This window comes from Protopterus annectens, chromosome 3.part1 (assembly GCF_019279795.1).
Source record: "Protopterus annectens isolate FY-2018-M chromosome 3.part1, PAN1.0, whole genome shotgun sequence".
In the NCBI taxonomy this organism is placed as follows: domain Eukaryota; kingdom Metazoa; phylum Chordata; order Ceratodontiformes; family Protopteridae; genus Protopterus; species Protopterus annectens.
In genome coordinates this window covers 380616818-380630126 of record NC_056732.1, presented here as the reverse complement: position 1 = coordinate 380630126, position 13309 = coordinate 380616818, and the positions used below count along the sequence as shown (strand labels likewise).

Sequence of the window (13309 nt, the reverse complement as noted above, 5' to 3'; positions counted from 1 at the left end):
GCCAAACAAGACTTTGCAGGTCATAGATAGATTATACAAGCTTCATCTCATTCTGTGGTAGACAGATTACTGAAAATACAGGACAAAGAATCTATAATGTGACTCAAAGTTTACGCAAAAAGGGAGAGTTATCTGTTGACCTAGATTCAAACCTGATCAGAGAAAGATTAGGGCAACCAAAGACAAGGGATGGTAATGTACATACTAGATTAATGGCAGCTTCCAAAAATATATATAAAACAGATTAGTAAGGAATCCAAAAATGAACAGCAAGTTGCACATTAAATTGTCAATAAAATTTGGGGCATGGATCCTGCAACTGTTCATTTTCAAACAGTAGCATATTCCAGAAATAGATTTCATCAGGCAAGATTTCTAAGACTCCCTGTGTCTGTTCCTGTTTGATTAATGTTGCAGAATCATTACAGCATGTATGGAAGGCATGAAAAGTGCTCTATGCACACACCCCCAACTATCAAGGCCAAGCAGACAACATTTCAGAGTGGCCAGTGAGAGAAACTGGATACGAGTTAACATTTTTGGCAGCAGTTATTCTGGACATTTAGATAATGGCCAAACATTTTATTACCGCAACTATACAATATTAGGCAGTGACTAACTTGGCAGAAGAGAGTAGGAAACACAGACAGTAGTTTGTATTTAGTTAAAAGGAAGAAAAAAGCTCTTTGTCAGCTGTGTTTTGTTGCCTTGACCAAGACAAACAAGCATTAGCTGAAGTTTACCCAGCAGGGGGAGAACTATAAATTCTGAAGCAGACATAGCACTCTTAAAAAGCAATAATGTTTTACAAAATGTTATGTCTTTATCTTGGATTGAGAAATATAAAGTGTTATAGCAGATAAAATTGGTCTAGAATCTACAGTATCTAAGAGACAGCATTTTCAAATGCTACATAACAGTCTGAAAAAGTGAGAGAAAAGCAATACAGAACCACTTTCCTTGGAAAAACTAATGCCTTTAAGAGGTGTAATGAAAACATAGATGAATGTGCTAAAACTAAACTGTGGGTTGTTCTTCAAGCTACATCTAATTATATTTAAGTGATTAGCAATATGGATGTCTCAGTTGCATAAGTATGCATGAGACAGACATTGCTGGTATTGGTTGGCAGGGAATAAAATTAAACCATGTGGGAAGACAATATTTCAAGATGGTTTAAATATGTTGATTCATATGCCCCTTACTTCTCTAGAAAGAGAAACCAGCACATTGAAATGCAATCTGCTACAAAGAGTGGTGAATGAACAAGCAATGTTCAAACTGTTTCAGATCAACATAAAGTAATTCTAGATGTAAAGAATATTATTAATCATGCGGCAATAAATATCAGTATGTAAGTAAGCACTTTCTTCCATTTGCATCAGAAAATGCTTGCAAAAGAAATAAAATGGTATGTTACATGATGTTGGAAAAAATGCTTGTATTAGTCATCGCTTCACTGGTAGCTGTCCAGCAGTACTAATAGTTGTAAAATGGCTTCAGGCTACTAGTAGGCTCTCCTTTTGTAACAGATATGTGCTTTAATTAACAATAGAAGTCAGACTTCAAAGCCAGAAAAAGTAAAATCTTCTTCTTCTTTCGGCTTTTCCCAGTTAGGGGTCACCACAGCGGATCACTGTCCATTCATGATTAGCAGTGGAGTTTTACAGTGCCAAGTTGCCAGCCCAGCGCTCAACCTTCCACAAAAGGCACACACACACATGCACTCACGCCTAGGGCCAATTTAGTGTGTCCAATCTCAATATAAATTTAATGAAAATAGTTTGTCAGATCAGTAGCACTGCTTTGCATGTAATTTTATACAAAATGGAACAGTTGCCATAGAGATTTCTAATGAGAAAATGTAACCAAATGTTACTGCTTTAGGAAAGGGCAAGTGGTTGATCTGTCACTCCACGGAAACTAATGAGATATAGAGGATTATGATCAGGTCGCTGATCATAACCTGCTTATTATGTGTTGAAGACATGGATCCCAAGAAATTCACCTCGAGATCGAGGACTGCTGATGTGATGTGTTCATAAGGAGTACAAGGAAAGAGTTCCTTGGCTTGTGTTAGAAGGTAATGGAACATCTTCTAGAAACTGGCTGAATAATGTCACCTACATCAGAGAGAAATATGAGAAGCATTTGAAAGTTAAGTTCTAGAGAAGCTCTTGTTAAACATAAAACTGTATTTAAAGAAGAAATAGATATGTTAAAAATTAACAACTAGCATTTGTGTTTTAGAAAGTGTCAAACCTATATTTTTTTATTCTAGATCAGTTCTTTATGTTAATGTCGGTGCATTAAATAGATTCATAGGTTCATAGGTATTTACTAGGCCAACGACTACTGTGGCCTTTACAAGTCTAGCCAAGCATGCCAAATGTATCCCACAAATTTATCTGCCTTAGAGATTACTTTAACAGGTATATGTAAGCTAAGGAAAATTTTAAAGCTGCCTGCCTCTGTCCATTAGAGACATAGGTGCTAGCCCCTGGGTGTATTTCCGAGTTCCCATCCACTAGTCTAGGTATGAATTGAACAGGGTTTGGAAAAAGCTCTGTTTCATATGGCTGGGAAGCCTTTTCCAGAGAAAAGAAAATCTGTGAGACACATACTTGTCCCTCCAACATGTCCTATTTTTGTTATAAGCAAAGTTTAAATCTCTAGGCTGTAGGAAACAGAGTACAGAGATAGGGCTTTGAGGCAGTCTGCACAGTACATGCTGTTTACTCCCTCTATTCTTTTTATGAGGAATCTCTGTAGATATTCCAGTTGCTGCCTGTGCTTGGGTAGGTACATACCGAAAGGGACAGTGTACTCAATGAAGACAAGATGAAGGATGAAAACAGTGGAACGATGACTTCCTTGGACCTGGATGACATGTCCTTGCTTATAAGTTGAGCAACACAGAATGATTTTCTTACTACCTTACACACATGTTAGTCAAAAGCCAGATCATGGCATTGAGCAGTAACATCTTTAGATTTCCTTGGGTTAGTTTTGCTATGTTGGAAGGTTTACCAGTTCGGGATTGCCTAAAAAAAAACACTATGGGGAGGACACTATTTTACCCAATATTTAAAAGCCTAGAGGGTAAGGTGCAGACCATCCTTGACAAAGCAGCATGGCCTGTTGACCTTGTCCTCTTATGCTAACAAATATTGTACCCCCTTGGAATGACACTAGAAACAAATCCAATTATTAAGTCAGTCGTTTTCTGTTCATATTGTAGCATCACCCTTTGTGAAGGTAGAATGCTGCTCAGTGCTAGGCACATACAAGCCTGTACATATAGTCTGAGACTCCATAATGTCTCACTTCATATAGTCCAGGGAGATATGTCTCAGGTCACATACACCCACATTGACTATGACTGAGTCATACTGGCACTTGTGGTCTAATGACTTGATTATGTGAGTGATTTGGTGTATACTGACCTTGACAGACTACTTACTACAATTTTCCATTTATTCAATGTGGTAATCGGGACATCTGTATGTCTCACAATGGAGTCTTCTGTGACTAAAATATTCTGTAGTGTGTTGGCTTGCCTTATGGCCTTTGTAGTCACGGCTCCAAAGGGTGTGGCAGTATATGTCGTGGTGGGTGTTGCTTTGTTGGAGTGCTTTTGCAATTGCTGAGGTTTATTTTTGTAGGATGAATGTCTAGAAAGTCTTTTGGGTTTATGAGGTTTCTTTTAAATGCCTCAGCATATGTTGGTCTATGTGTTGGGTCAATCTTATGTGAGGTGGGTGTAATGCTTACATTACTGACAACCTGATTGCTATTTTGAATGCTTTTTTGTGGAATTCTTGCCATCAGTGACATTGTGTAATTACATCTCTCACATGCTGTATCTGTTACTTTAAGGATTCGTTAATTGTCAATGAAGAAGAAACAATTATTATATTCTCTCAGGATGTCCATTATCTACTTAGCTAGCGGTGGAGAAATTGAGAAAGTACCCCTCCGTGGTATCAAGCCTTATCGGTGATCTACAAAGGGGCGATACAGCAGGGGTTTACAGCAGGCTAGCTCAGGAGCTGTGAGGGTAGAAATTACAATAACAGCTAGGCTATTTTATGACTGAATTCATGTGGCAGTACTCCTCAATCTACAAACAAGTTGCTCTGTGCACAGATGAGTACTGGGTAAAGTTACAGGAAAACTTTATAAGAAGAATTTCCTTTCCAAGTGCCTGCATTTACACAAGGCACTGCTAATCTCTGCTGCATGGTGAGCAGAAAATTTTATAGATTCAACGAAATGTGACTATAAACTAAAAAGCGCTCTGGCCAATGAAATAATCTCACTTTAAGTTTCTGTGTGTGTTTATTTCTACTGCCACTAGAATTAAAATCCCAGACTTCTTAAAGTAAAAGTATAATTTAGTTAGCCAAAAGTGAAAAGGTACCAAAAACAAATCAGCAACTAGCTACAACAAACAATTACAATGAGATTCTAAGGCAGAGTGACCAGCAATAAGGAACACACACTTTAAGGCAATTTCAAAGCACACTGTAGAAACCCAGAGCAAGGAAAAGCAAATAAAATGCAGAAAAATGCAATTATTAATCTGAAAATACAGCAGTAGTCTTCATAGATAATATAATGTCCCTCTTCTCCTTCTCCCACCAGGAACAAAATAAAGGCACTAATCCCAAGTTAATTCAAGAAACGCATTTCCAAGGCTATCCAGTGATTGCTAGTCTAGATCCAGATGGTACAGATTTCAAAAGCAAGCTGGAAAGAAGGGTGTAACACTCTGAATATTGTAGTCTGCACTAACTGAGTGGGATGATATGAATTAGAGGTTAACAAAGCCTTTAAGAGTCTAAGGGAAGGGGGGGGGGCTTCTCAGTTTCATCTTTCAGTACCCAGTAGAATGAGTAAAGCTAAATTTGCAGTATAGGTAGGCAGATCCAAAGCCACCAAGTTTAAAAAGCACAACAGAAACTACATGGGGGGAGGGACTTCAGGCCCACATATATCTTCAGGCCTACAGATTTCTCAAAACAGTGAAACAGGGAATAAAAGCAGCAGATAAAATGGGTAAACAGAACAGGCACTGCAGAAGGTAGCTCTAAATGGCTAAAATGTAAGCGTAGACACAAAGAAAGAAAATAAATTGACTTCCCCAGCTTCTTTCTGATATTAAAACTCCATCGATAAGTGCTTGGAAATGTAGCCCAAGTCATTAGAAAACCAGGCAAAGCTAAACTCTCGCCATTAAATATCAGTCAATAAAGCAAAATAACCAATGAAAAACAAGTGACATTTTTATTTATTTATCATTTGTTTACCAGTTAAGTCCAACTTGGAACGGGCTAATTTTCAGTGGAGGCCCAGGGAGAGGCACTCCAGTCACATGTTTTTAAAATGTGGGAGGAAACCCACATGAATGCAAGGAGGACATGCAGACTCCATACAGCAGTACGCACCCCAGCCAAGAATCAAACCGAGGAACCTCTTGCTGTGAGGCAACAATGCTAACCTCTGCACCACTGTGCCATTCAAGTTGAAGCCCAACTGTTAAAATTTTCCTTCGAGCAGCAGTATATCATGCTGTCACCTAGATAGATACTCAAGTCACAGGCTGCCCAAAAATACAGGCCTACAGATTTCTCAAAACAGGAAATAAAAGCAGTAAATAAAATGCAAAAATGGAATGGGCACTACAGAATGCAGTCCTAAATGGCTATAAAATTAATCGCAGACACAAAGAAAGAAAGAAAAGAAAATTACTTCCCTGGCTCCTTTTCTAATTACAAAAACTAAAGACACCTGAGTAAGTATTGGAGTCGGATGTCGTGGACAATGCATCAGTCCAAGCTGAGTTCATTAAACGTTCAACTGACAAGTATATACTTTTGATACAAATTCATGAATATGCTTTCAAATAGAACAATAAAACAATTGCACCAAAGATTATGCCATACCAGAACACTAGCATTAAGTACCAGAGATGGAGAAGTACTGAGAGGGTCTAGAGTCATAGTTACTCCTCAAGGACATTTTATACTTTTGAAAATGTTGCATCAAAGTTACGCTGGAAAGCTCAGAATTAAAGGCTTAGGCAGAATATATGTATGTTTGTCTAGCATGGAAAAGGATGTAAAACTGGAAGAGGAGCTGTAGTGAATGACCATCAAAGAGTAATCACCTCTGAATATAATGGCATAGCCATAAGAGTGCTGTGAGACGTCATAGTCAAGAGTGCATATAGACTGGCTTGGCCCATCTTGGAAAGAGTTTCTAGTTTTGGCAGATGCATTTTCAACAAAGATGGATTTCTGTGCCAAGATATCAGCTACTTTGCTTACAACAGCTGAAACTCTGAGGCAGGTTTTAACATGCATGATATTCCAGAAATGCTGCGGTATGAGAATTTATCTTGATTTGTCAGAGTGGAATTTGAAAATTTTATGAAGAGGAATGAAATTTAGCATGTAACTACACTTTCCACTGCCCTTCTAATGGCCTGGCAATGAGGACTGTACAGACCTTGAATAAAGGGATGAAGAAACTGAAAGGCAGAGCTGTAGAAACAAAATAATATGCTGTTTCACTGTGAAATACTTGTGCTATGAAGACTGCAACTTATGTTTCACTTGTGCCACATTTAAAACAAAAATCTAAAGAAAACAATTTATTCAAACACATATTTTTTTCAGAGACAGAGAGATGAAATGTTTTAGACTTGAAAGTAAAATCTATGTGAGGAACTACAGTTAAGTCCCTAAATGATTTTTTGCATCATTGTCATTTGTTCAGAACATTTTTTACATTGGTCATTGGTGTTCATCTTTAAGGACTGTGAGTAGATGGAAATGTCATTAAACAGTACAGATGTTCCCACATATTTGCTACCAGAGGCACCTTATATACCTGTGGAATTTGCAGCTGAGAAACCTGTACCTGTGCCTGCTGTGACTGAAAAGAGAAAAGAACATTTACCTGCACCTCTTGTGACTCAACACAGACATTCTTCAGGTTTGTCTCCTGCCACTCAGTGCAGATTTTCTGCTTATAAAAGCTAAATTTCTATTCAATTAAAAAGCTTTGCTACAACAGGCTGAAACCTTTATTTTCTGGAAAAAGGAAGAATGCGCTTGGTTTTCACTGATGGCCTGGTACTCTCTCCAGAAGTTATTAGCTGGAAAATAACAAATGAAATCTTGAAATGATACTGTGCTGTTTTATTTACTGTAAATGCACTAAGATAAACTATTTATGAAGTGCAAAGCTTTCTGAATATATATGGCTGATCCAGATATTTTGCTGCATTAAATTTAAAGTTTCTGTAGCATGTTCATAGCACAATAAAGAACTGGTGCATCGCCTGTCTTCAGAATGAGTCTGTCTAGGTCAGTACATTATTTCAGAGTTGTGTAAAGATTTGATATTGCTATCTAGCTCAAACAAGCTCCCCCCTCCCAATTTTCTTCCATTTCGCAGAACGTTATAGGATCATAGGATTATAGGAAGTTACTAGGCTAATGGCCCTAGGGCCCTTACAAGCCTAGTCAAGTTCTATCCCTATTTCCACAATCAGCACCTATTGCCTCTGTGTAAGAGGGGACACAGATGGAACCCCTGGGTGAATTTACGGTTACCCAATCAATCCTCCAGAATGTGTTTGAAGAGGGCCAGTGAGGTGCTCTGTTTGACATAAAGTGGGAGTCTCTTCCAAAGGTGTGGTAACTTCTGGGAGACAAATCTGTCCTTCCAGCAGGTTCTATTATTGTCACACATCAGGTTAAGGTCTTTAGAGTGAGTAACCCATGTACCATTTGACTTTTGGATATTCAGAATTTCCAATAAAGCAGGGTCAGTGATTGCCTTATATGGAAGGCAGAGATTGTCTCTGAATAGTCTGTATGAACAGAATAAAGTGAAAGTGATTTCAGACAATCCACACAGGGCAGATGCTGAAGGCTTTGAATTTTCCTTGTGATGAACCTTTGTGGTCTCTCCAATTGCTGCAGGTGCTTGGAAAGGTACATACCAAAAGGGGCGTTGTACTCAATTATTGGCCTGATGAGGGAAGGGTACAAGGAGGTTATAACTTCTTTTTTTCTGGAGGCAATGCCCTTACTTATGAGATGAGCAATATAGAATGCCTTTCTTACCACTGTGGAGACATGGTAAGATTGCATGGTAAGATTGCTGTCAACCTGTGTGCCCAGGTGTCTCACCAGTGAGTGCATACTTAGGGTGTTGCTTTTGATGTGGTAGTTAGCAGGAACATCGCTCTTACTGAAAGGGATGATGATACATTTTTTTTGCACTGAGTTGAAGTCCATAACTTTGGCACCAATCATTTGTTTGTGTAAGACCCTCTTGTAGGATGTTGACATCATCTGGAGATTCTATGACCGCTCCCAGTTTGCAGTCATCAGCAAACTTTGTCATCCACAGACCTTTAGTTTTTGCTTGTACTTTAGAGAAATAGATTTGAAACAGTAGAGGTCCCAGGACTGATCCCTGTGGAACATCACTGGTTACAGGTCTGCTGGTGGAGGTGGATTCCCCGATTTTGACCATATGTGTTCTATCAGTGAGCCAGTTAGTGACCCATCTAACAATATAAGGGTTGATACCTAGCTGGGTGAGTTTGTGAATGATGCCTGAGTAGGGGATAATGTCAAAAGCCTTGGCTAACTCTAGGTAGGCTGTATGCACAGATTGTTGATTGTCTCGAAGAAGTCCACCAGGTTTAACAGGCATGATCTCCCTTTGACAAATCTCAGCTGAGTAGGGTCAAGTGTTTGGAGATTACCTACAACTTTGTTGATAACATCCATGATGATTTGCTCCATGGCCTTGCAGATAAAGCTAGTCAGGCTAATAGGTCTATAGCTCCCGGGGTCAGTGGAAGCACCACATTTGTACAAGGGAATAATGGTGGCCATTTTCCATTCAGCTGGGACAAAGCAGGTACTTGGACTATGACTGAAAAGAGTACACAGTGGTGTTTCTAATTCTTATTGGAGCCCATGTAGGATGCAGCCTGGGATGTTATCAGGTCCCATAGATGTGTTTTTGACCTTAGAGAGGTCGTTTACAATTTGCTCTTTAAAGATACAAGGTACGGGACAGGTGATAAGGGATGTCATGGGGTATGTGTGGCAGGGACAGGGGAGTGAAGTTTTCACAGAACCTGTTGGCCAACAGGTTAACTATGTCCACAAACTCAGTATATATGGTATCATTAACTACCAGTTCAGCACAAATCTGGGCCTTTCTTTTTAGGTTACAGATGTAATTAAAGAACGCCTTATTGTTGTCCTTATTTGAGGAAGCTCATTTAGATTCATAGTCTGCTTTGGAGGACTTCACAAGAAATCTTATTTGCTAGTTTAAATGTGGAGGGAGTGTTTCCAGTTTGGGGCTTATCCCTCTTACACTTAAACAGCAATTTCCTCCTTTTATTATAAAGCCTGTTAATGGCAATTGTCCACCAGGCAGGTGTGCACTTCCTTGAGGAGCTTGTTTTGGTCCTGTCAGGTACAGCCGAGTCAATGCAGTTTTTACAGGTGTTGGTATAAAGCATTGGTGTTGAACTCAGCATAGCTGCCAGTTCCATCTGAGGGATAAGGTGCAGTGAAGCTATTTATACCATCCTGTAAGAGGTTATAATCTGCTTTGGAGATGTTTTTTAGTTTGGTTGCTCCTGGGGTGGGGGGTGGGGGGTCAAGTGTGATAGTTACTTCAAATGAGACTGATTTGTGTCCAGATCTCACTAGGAAAGACCTCAACTGAGGGTGCTACAATGGTCCCCCATACTGTTAAGCACCAGATCCAGGATGTTGGCACCCCTTGTGAGGGTGTCAACCAGCTGGTCCAGGGCATTTGAATTAACGAAGTAGAGGAACCATTGGGCAAGTTAGTTTGAGCATGAGTAATTTACCCAGTCAATGGATGGGTAATTAAAGTTGCCCAAAAGCATGGTGTTTTTAATGTAGCTTGATAGACTTGAGTAGATCCAAATGGGCAGAGTGGGTGTCCTGACTCATGGAAGGGTCCTATATCTGGCAATGACTTGAATAGGTGTCCTACAAACAGTTAATTGCACCTGAACTATCTCCAGGGACTCATACTGTTTAACCAATCTGGAGGTGTATTTATTTAATGAATATTGATACACTGCCTCCTTTAGTTTTCATGCCTTCAGTTTGTGGTCTGAACATGCAGAAGGAGGTGTAACCAGGTATAGATGGGGTGCTCTCCACAGCCTTGAACCAGGTCTCTGTGACTGCACAAATGTCTGCATGTTCCAAGGTGAGGACTGCTTCTAGTGAGTGCAGTTTCAAGTTAAGACTCTTAGTGTTTAGCAGTGTAACCCTGAGGCTCTTTTTAGATGGAGTTTTTACATCTGGAATTTTGTCCTTGAGACTCTGCCTAAAAAAAGGCACTATGGGGGTGGGAAGAGCCTTAGCCAGTAGCCAAAATCTAAGGGGTGACAGGTGAAGACCATCTCTGGCAAAGCATTGAGGTCAGTTGATCTTGTCATCCCAGGCTGACAGATACTGGAGCCCCTTAGAATGATACCAGAAACTAAGCCAATTATTGAAGTCAGTCATTTTCTGTTTGTATTGAGGCATCATCCTAGGTGAAGGTAAAATGCTGCTTAAGGCTAGGGATATACCTGCCTGAGACACATAGTCTGAGAGCTCAGTCATGTCTCTCTTCATATAGTCCAGAGAGGTACATCTCAAGTCATTCACACCAACGTGGACTATGATGGAGTCATAACAATACCCATTGTTGAGAGACTTCAGTGCATGTGTGATATGGTGTATCCTGGCACCTGACCACGACCTTCTCCTTATGCAGCCTGGTGAGAGGGACATCTGCATGTCTCACAATGGAATCACCTATGACTAATAACATATTAAGGGCTTGACAGGTGAGAGACTGGTGCATGAGCTATTATGTGTATTACTTTCTGCAGAGGAAGTGTTATGTGTAGCGTGTTTGTGTTTGGGAGGTCTCTAGTGTTTAGGTGTGTTTCTGGTGAGGACCTCCACATATGTAGATTGGTATGATGTGGATTTGGGTGGAGTAGGAGGTGAAGTGTGCATGCTGACAACCTTCTCATTGTCATATGTACTGACTGGTGTGTGAGAGAGCATGGAGTCAAGGTTCTTAATATAGTTGCATCTCTCATATGCTAAGTTTGTGTGGACTAGGAGCTACACTGCCTCAGGATGCCCATGTCGACCAGGCTGTCTGTAGAAACTGTGGGAAATTGTCCGTCCATAGTGTTAGGCAAATTTACATGGTCAGGAAAAGGGGTCACACTTAGGAATGACTAGAGGGTGAGAGGTGTGTTGGTACCTCTGAGGCTAGGCATAGTGTTAAACCTGGCAGTACAGCAGGGCCAGAAAAAACCTTTGGAGGACCACAAGCAAAGTGCTAAGGGAAGATTAAACTAGCAAAATGTTTGTGTCTATAACCACCAATGGTAACTACTGCTACGCAGCATTGCACTACGGAAGTGTATAAGTGTGCAGTGCTGTACTGCCATTTTGAGGTACTTGCTAAATATTTTGAGACATTTAATGTTTTTTGACTTTTCTGTCAAGTTATTAGACTTCTTCTTCTATTGGCTTTTCCTGGTTAGGGGTCGCCACAGCGGGCCACCTTGTTCGCTCATGATTGGCAGTGGAGTTTTACGGTGTCGAGTTGCAAGCCCAGCACCCAACCTTCCACAGAAGGCACACACACATACGCACTCACACCTAGGGCCAGTTTAAAGTGTCCAGTCCACCTACAACATGTCTTTAAGATGTGGGAAGAAACCAGAGCACCCGGAGGAAACCCACGCGACCACAGGGAGGACATTCAGACTCAGCACAAAAGGCACCCCAGCTGAGGATTGAACCGAGAACCTCTTGCTGTGAGGTGGCAACGCTAACTGCTGCACCACCGCAGAAATCCCTGTCAAGCTATTAGACTGCAGAATGATATTTTGAGCTTTCTAATAAAGTCTAGATTTATTGCTGTGTAAGCTGTGCAAAACTGTTTTGTTACACTATCGGACTGTAAATTCTTATTGAGTACAACTAACTGCAGAAGTACCATATCTCCTCAAAAGCAGACAGACAATAATGTATGTACATGGATAAAATAGTGGAACATTATTCTTGCATCCTCTTTCAAGCACCACCACAAAAGAAAAGGTGGCATACTAGTTATGTGTAACTATACTAAGATGTAGAGATGAATTTGTCAGTTTACCACCATATGGTCGAGCTCACAATGCTCGAACTTGTATATGTCTGAATGTAATTAGCGAATCCTGGCATGCCGAATGGTCGGAATGTCGCAAGAACTCCAAATACGACATTTCCGACCGCTCTACATCCAGAAATGAGTGCTAACATGGGTCAAAAAGGGGATGGGAGTTTGCGATTTGCAACATCTGCATTCACAAATGTGGGATGTTGCTGCACTCCTTTCGGACATTCAGTCAACCATATGGTAGTAAACCAAATTTGTCACACATTTTATTCTGGCAGCAGTTTGTTGCTGCACAGGAAGAAGGATTGTTTTTTTGTTATGTTATATTATGTTATATGTTCAGTAGAATTTTCTCAATGAAAGATTATTCTTTTGAAGTATGTTGTAAGGGTTCTGAATGATCTTTTGACAGCTATAATGATTCCTGCCTTTGCCAGACTTTTGTACTACTTAGCATTATTCTAATTGATTCATTCATTCTAAAATAAACCATTTAGGTTTGGGATCACAGGGCAGCTGGTGCCTATCTCAGTGTTCAGTGAATGTAAGGATGTGAGCTAATCCTGAACAGAGCATCAACCCATCACAGGACACACACACACACACACACACACACACACACACACACACACACACACACACACACACACACACAATGCGCACACACATACACACACACACACACACACACACACACATACTCTCTCAGTCACTGACACATGGCATGGTCTCATACCTACAGGCAGTTTGGAGGATTATCAGTTCACCTAAGACATGTCTTTGAGATATTTAAGGAAACCACAGCACCTCACAAAAACAAATCTGGGGGTGGAAAGAATATGCAGGCTTCTCAAAGAAGGTATCTCAAGCTAAGAAACAAGCTGGAAACCAAGTGCTATGAGGCAACACCGCAAACAACTATGCCACTGTTCTGGTGTATGGCCCAAATAGCCACCATCCTAGGCATTATTAATATGACAAAAATGCCTTTCAGTAATGTTTCCATTTCTTCAGTGTGTGTACTAGCCTGTTGTTCATTTATTTTTGTAAA

The 13309-nt window shown here is 40.3% G+C and overlaps 1 protein-coding gene across 1 annotated transcript in view; it reads left to right on the top strand.

Annotated features, from left to right (window-relative positions):
• The window catches only part of LOC122798137 (dual 3',5'-cyclic-AMP and -GMP phosphodiesterase 11A-like), a 757362-nt gene that overhangs the window by 727676 nt on the left and 16377 nt on the right, over nucleotides 1–13309 (top strand). The gene's annotated exons all lie outside the window — the stretch shown is intronic.